This window comes from Natator depressus, chromosome 24, assembly GCF_965152275.1.
Source record: "Natator depressus isolate rNatDep1 chromosome 24, rNatDep2.hap1, whole genome shotgun sequence".
NCBI classification, from domain to species: Eukaryota; Metazoa; Chordata; order Testudines; family Cheloniidae; genus Natator; species Natator depressus.
The window spans coordinates 9652761-9659907 of record NC_134257.1 but is presented as its reverse complement, the minus strand read 5'-3'; positions in this window follow the sequence as shown (position 1 = coordinate 9659907).

The following is a 7147-nucleotide window of genomic DNA, read 5'->3' as shown; positions in this document are numbered from 1 at the left end:
GTTCAACCATCAAAGCAGAGACACAGATGCAGACACTTCTATTTTTGAAGCAAATGTCTCATGGTTTGGGGCCAAGCTCGAGTGGTTTGGGGCTGACTCACGATTGCTGACCATGCCGGAGATGGGTGCGCCTCAGGGGCCTGCCTGTGCTGCTGATGAACCAGCAGAGACCCTGTGACGATGTGTCGCAGCAGGGAGGGGGGAGTGTTGACCTGGGAATGTGCCCTGGGGAGGGGAGACCTGAGAGCCTGTCACCTGAGCCAGGAGGGGGAGGGGGAGGTAACACCTCTGCCCAGGAATGTGGATGGAGGCTGCAGCAGGGAACCTGCTCGGTGGGTTTAGTTTCAGTTTGGGGCTGGGTGGAGGAACACAGGGAACCCCAGGGCTGGGGTCTAAGCTCCCTGCTCCCCCAGAAGGACTTCACTGAGGGGTCCTGGGTGTACCCACAAGCTCTGTTTTGGACTGTGTTCCTGTTGTCCAATAAACCTCCTGTTTTACTGGCTGGCTGAGAGTCTCAGTGAATCCCAGGAAGAGGGGTGCAGGGCCTGGACTCCCCCACACTCCGTGACAACTGGTGGCAGCGGTGGTATCTACTGCACCCCGTGAACGGCGCTTCCTGCAGTAAGTGACTGGGGAACAGTAAAACGAAGGGGGATTGACGGGGACCAGGCGTGCTGAAGATTCAGAGAGAGACGGTTTCAGGGGGCGGTTAACCCCTGGGAGTGTGTGACCAGAGAGAAGGACTTTTGCAGTAACAGGGTCCCCCGGGGGATTGCAGCGAGCGGTCCCAGGGGCGGAGGAGTCTGCAGCTCGACCCTGGCAAAGAGGTGGTGACCTCAAGAAGGACTGGCACACTAGGGGCTTTTCCTGGAAACCGTGGACAGCTGCCCGGCCTGCGAGTGGCCAGCCGGGAGATGTACGCTAAACGCCTTAAGAGCGACCTGGTGGAGCTGTGCAGGCAGAGGGGGCTGCGCGTCGGGAGGTCCACCAAGGAACAGCTGATTGCCCAGCTGGAGGAGAGGGATCGCTTGGATGACCCGATCCCTGTCCCTGAGGGAAGCTGCCCGGCGGACGCAGCGTGGGCCCTGGGGCCTGACCAGGCTGGGAGGGGTCAGACTGCTGCCCAGGACACCCCGAGACCCTTCCTACCTATGCCTGGGGGAGGGGTTGTGGGAAGCCCAGCGAATACCGAGGGCCCCCTGACCCCAGCAGCCAGCAGGGGATCCTCCCAGCGGAGCTCCCCATCCCTGGAGCGGATGCGGCTGGAATGGGAGAGGGAGATGAAAATGAGGGAGCTGGAGGATCATGAAAAACAACGTCAACATGAGGAGAAACAACGTCAACATGTGCAGGAGGAGAAGGAGAAACAACGTCAACATGAGCAGGAGGAGAAGGAGAGGGAGCGTCAGGAGAAGGAGAGGGAGCGTCAGGAGAAGGAGAGGGAACGTCAGGAGAAGGAGAGGGAACGTCAACATGAGCAGCAGGAGAAGGAGAAACAAAGACAGCATGAACTGGAGCTGGCCAGGCTGAGGAGCAGTGGGGCCCCGGCTGCGGTGAGTGAGGGGGGACCCAAGACTGCAAGGAGCTTTGATAAGTGCTTCCTGGCCCAGCGGAAGGAGGGGGAGGACATCGATAGCTTCCTGACGGCCTTTGAGAATGCCTGCGAGCTGCACAGGGTTGACCCTGCAGACCGGCTCCAGTTCCTCACCCCCTTACTGGACCCCAAAGCCGTGGAGGTGTACAGCCGGATGACAGGGGCAGAGGCAGGGGACTATGAACTGTTCAAACAGGCCCTGCTCCGTGAGTTTGGGCTGACCCCCGAGATGTACCGGAGAAGGTTCCGGAGTCAGCTTAAAACGCCTGAGGTCACCTACCTACAACTGGTCAACAGGATGCAGGGATATGCCCGCAAGTGGACAGCGGGGGCCCAAACTAAAGAGGACCTGCTTGACCTGTTTGTACTGGAGCACCTGTATGAACAGTGCCCTTCCGACCTGAGGCTGTGGCTGGTGGACAAAAAGCTCGCGAACCCCCAGCATGCAGGGCAGCTGGCCGACGAGTTTGTGAACAGTCGGTCAGGGGGTAGCCGGGAGGAGTCCCAAAAGAACAGGCCCCCCCCGATGCAGAGAGAGAGTCACCATGGGGCCTCCCAGCGGGGAAATAGGGAGAACCCCCTCCAAAGGGGAACGCCTGGTGTCGGGCCCCTCCGACCCGTTCGAGGGGACCAACGTGACCTGAGCTGCTATCACTGTGGCCAGAGAGGCCACGTACGGGCCCAGTGCCCCGGGCTCAGGGACAAACTGAGCAGACCCAACCTACCCAGGGTTAACTGGGTAGGGACTCAGCTGGACGAGGGGCAGGCGACCCAGGAAAGGGGGGCTACCAGTTTGCCACCTGCTCAGGAGGGAAGAGTACCCCCAGCCAGCCCCGCCAGAGGGCTGGAGGCTCTGGACTCAGGGTGCTCGGTTTACAGGGTGGGTGCGGGGCTGTCCCTCCGGAGAGAGTGCCTTGTTCCCCTGGAGGTGGATGGGAGGAAGGTCAATGGATACTGGGATACGGGCGCGGAGGTGACGCTGGCCCGGCCCGAGGTGGTGGCCCCAGATCGGGTGGTGCCCAACACCTACCTGACCCTGACGGGGGTGGGCGGGACCCCATTTAAGGTGCCCGTGGCAAGGGTACACCTGAAATGGGGGACCAAGGAGGGCCCCAAGGATGTGGGGGTACACCACCATTTGCCCACTGAAGTTTTGATGGGGGGAGACCTAGAGGACTGGCCAAGCGACCCCCAGACCGCCCTGGTTGTGACCCGTAGCCAGAGCCGGCGAGGGGCACTGCGACCTGACCCTGGGGAGGGTACCCCACTGGAGGCGCGAGACCCTACTCGGGTGGGGAGGGAGCGCCGAGGGGCACGGCTCAGAGAGGCTGCGGCCTCAGACCTGGCCACGGAGGGGGAACCGGGCCCCATCCCTTCCCCAGCCGCTGAGTTCCAGGCCGAGTTGAGGAAAGATCCCTCCTTGCAGAAGCTCAGGGACCTGGCCGACCTCAGTGAGGGACGGACCATGAGGAGAGGCTGCCAGGAGAGGTTCCTGTGGGAGAAGGGGTTCCTGTACCGAGAATGGGCTCCCCCAGGGGAAGGGGAGTCCTGTGGGATCAGGAGGCAGCTGGTGGTCCCCCAGAAGTACCGCCGCAAGCTCCTGTCCCTGGCCCATGACATCCCCCTCGCAGGGCACCAGGGAATCCGGCGCACCCGGCAGAGGTTGCTACAGAACTTTTACTGGCCCGGGGTCTTTACCACCGTCCGGCAGTATTGCCGATCCTGTGACCCCTGCCAGAGGGTGGGGAAGGCCCGGGACAAGGGGAAAGCGGCGTTGAGACCTTTGCCCATCATAGAGGAGCCTTTCCAGAAGGTGGCCATGGACATCGTGGGGCCTCTCAGCAAGACGACCCGGTCGGGGAAGAAATACATTCTGGTGGTGGTAGATTTCGCCACCCGCTACCCCGAGGCAGTGCCCTTAGCTTCCATTGAAGCAGACACCGTGGCAGATGCGCTCCTGACCATTTTCAGCCGAGTGGGGTTCCCCAGGGAAGTCTTGACAGACCAAGGCTCCAACTTCATGTCGGCCCTGCTCCGGTGCTTGTGGGAGAAATGTGGGGTCCGGCATGACTGGGCCTCAGCGTATCACCCCCAGTCCAATGGGCTGGTGGAGAGGTTTAACGGGACGCTAAAGATGATGCTGAAAACCTTTATGAACCAGCACCCGCAGGATTGGGACAAGTACTTACCTCACCTGCTGTTCGCGTACAGGGAGGTGCCCCAGGAGTCTACCGGATTTTCCCCGTTCGAACTGTTATATGGAAGGAGGGTGAGGGGCCCCCTGGACCTGATGAGAGACGAGTGGGAGGGGAAGGCCACTCCCGATGGAGAGTCAGTGGTGGAGTATGTCCTGACCTTCCGAGAGAGACTGGCTGAACTCATGGGCCTGGCCAGGGAGAATCTGGCCAGAGCCCAGAGGAAGCAGAAGGTCTGGTATGACCGCACGGCGCGGGCCCGTGCCTACGCCACCGGGGATCAGGTGATGGTTCTCATCCCCGTGAGAAAGAACAAACTACAGGCCGCCTGGGAGGGCCCGTTCAAGGTCGTCAAGCAGCTCAATGAGGTAAACTATGTGGTGGAGCTGTCGAACCGGGCCCACCACCGCCGGGTGTACCATGTGAATATGATGAAGCCATATTATGCCAGGGGGAATGTGGTGTTAGCTGTGTGTGGTCAGTGGGAGGAGCAGGGAGATGACCCATTAGTAGATCTATTCCCTGGGACCAGAGCTGGTTCCCCCCTGGAAACAATCCCCCTCTCGGATCAGCTCACCCCTGCCCAGCAAGCTGAGGTCAGGGGGGTGCTGCATCCGTACCGACAGCTGTTTTCCAACCAGCCTGGACGCACTAATCTGACTGTCCACCGGGTGCAGACAGGGTCGCACCCGCCGATAAGATGCTCCCCCTTCCGAGTCACAGGGAAAACTGCTCAGGACCTGGAAAGAGAGGTCCGGGACATGCTGGCTTTGGGGGTGATCCAGCCATCGGCCAGCCCTTGGGCCTCGCCGGTGGTGCTGGTCCCCAAAAAGGATGGGTCAGTCCGGTTCTGTGTGGACTATCGGAAGCTCAATGCCATCACTGTATCGGATGCCTACCCCATGCCCAGGCCGGACGAGCTCCTAGACAAGCTGGGAGGAGCTCGGTACCTTACCACCATGGACCTTACAAAGGGCTACTGGCAAGTGCCGCTGGATGCAGATGCCCGGCTGAAATCGGCCTTTATCACCCCTCTGGGGCTCTATGAGTTTCTGACCCTGCCTTTCGGCCTCAAGGGAGCGCCGGCCACCTTCCAGCGCCTGGTGGACCAGCTCCTGAGGGGGATGGAGAGTTTTGCCGTGGCGTATATTGACGACATCTGTGTCTTTAGCCAGACCTGGGAGGATCACGTGTCCCAGGTTAGACAAGTGCTGGACCGACTCCAGGGGGCTGGGCTGACTGTCAAAGCGGAGAAGTGCAAGGTGGGGATGGCTGAAGTATCTTACCTGGGCCATCGGGTGGGGAGCGGCCGCCTAAAGCCGGAACCGGCCAAGGTGGAGGTGATCAGAGACTGGCCCGCTCCCCACACCAAAAAGCAGGTCCAAGCCTTTATTGGGATGGCAGGATACTACCGACGATTTGTGCCCCACTTTAGCGCCATAGCCACCCCCATCACTGAGCTATGCAAGAAGGGGAAGCCAGACAAGGTGGTCTGGACCGAGCAGTGCCAGGAGGCTTTCTGGGCGCTGAAGGAGGCTCTGGTCAGTGGCCCAGTTCTAGCAAACCCAGACTTTGACAAGCCCTTTGTGGTGTTCACCGACGCCTCCGACACGGGACTGGGGGCAGTGTTAATGCAGGAGGATGAAAAGGGGGAGAGACACCCCATCGTGTACCTGAGCAAGAAGTTGCTACCCCGGGAGCAACACTACGCGGCCATCGAGAAGGAGTGCCTGGCCATGGTGTGGGCCCTCAAGAAACTAGAGCCCTATCTCTTCGGGCGACACTTCACCGTGTACACCGACCACTCTCCCCTGACCTGGCTGCACCAGATGAAAGGAGCCAACGCCAAGCTCCTGAGGTGGAGCCTGCTCCTGCAGGATTACGACATGGACGTGGTCCATGTGAAGGGAAGTGCCAACCTGATAGCGGATGCGCTGTCCCGGAGAGGGGCCCCGAACTTCCCCAGGTCACTGGTCACAGTGACCCCGCTCAGTTCAGTCTCGAAGGGGGGAGACATGTGACGATGTGTCGCAGCAGGGAGGGGGGAGTGTTGACCTGGGAATGTGCCCTGGGGAGGGGAGACCTGAGAGCCTGTCACCTGAGCCAGGAGGGGGAGGGGGAGGTAACACCTCTGCCCAGGAATGTGGATGGAGGCTGCAGCAGGGAACCTGCTCGGTGGGTTTAGTTTCAGTTTGGGGCTGGGTGGAGGAACACAGGGAACCCCAGGGCTGGGGTCTAAGCTCCCTGCTCCCCCAGAAGGACTTCACTGAGGGGTCCTGGGTGTACCCACAAGCTCTGTTTTGGACTGTGTTCCTGTTGTCCAATAAACCTCCTGTTTTACTGGCTGGCTGAGAGTCTCAGTGAATCCCAGGAAGAGGGGTGCAGGGCCTGGACTCCCCCACACTCCGTGACAGACCCTGGGCCACGCTCCTTCCGCTCATCTCCCTGCATCCTCCTTTTCTAGGGAGGTTGGGTCAATCCCAGGAGCAACCTTGTCCAGATGGGGAAACTGAGGCACAGAACAGCATGGGGACTTGCCCACAGTCACACAGTTAGTGACAGAACCTACACAGAACTCCGGAGTCTTGGCTCCCAGTCCCCTGTGCTCACCATAAGAGGATGCTACCCCACCAGAGCTGAGAACAGGAGTCCTGGCTCCCAGTCACCTGCTCTAATCATTAGGGATGTGTCTGCCCAAGAGCCCTACCTCTGCTGAACCTATCCCAAGTGACCCTGCTCAATGCAAGCTGCCCTGTGACAGTGCCACATGGGCTGGGGTTTCTGGGCCGCCCCCACCCCCAGACCTGCACCAGTGCCAGATGCAGTGATTTATGGGTTGTCACGCACTGTGTCCAAGTTCACACGGCATTCAGAGCAAATTGGCCTGCCCCTTGGCCCGTCCCCAAGATTCCCAGGGCGCTGGTCCAGGATCCCGCACTGCTTCTGGGAATGACCTTCCTGGAGCCTATGCTGTTAACAGTGGCAACAGCCCTGCTGTTTGCACAGCCCAGATACAGCCAGGACCGGCAGCTTCCCTTCACACATGGAGCACTTGCCTTTGCAAAGAAAACTGAGGCTCCTCTGATAGCGAGTCCCAGCCATAAGGGCGATCCAGACCAGAAAATGCACCACTGGGTTTCTACTGCCCACCACTGTTACCAGCTTTGCCCATTACTTTGGGGTACGGTCATTTATTAGGGTGACTCTTCTGGGGCGGGGGTCTGTAATTCTATCCGTGTACTGCTTCTGTCACTTGTGTTCTCATACGGAGCTCTACTTCTCCCTGCTGCAAGTTCCCTCCCAGTGGAGCCTGCGGGACCTAGGTTCCCCAGGGTTGGGTTCTTCCCGCCCCAGAATC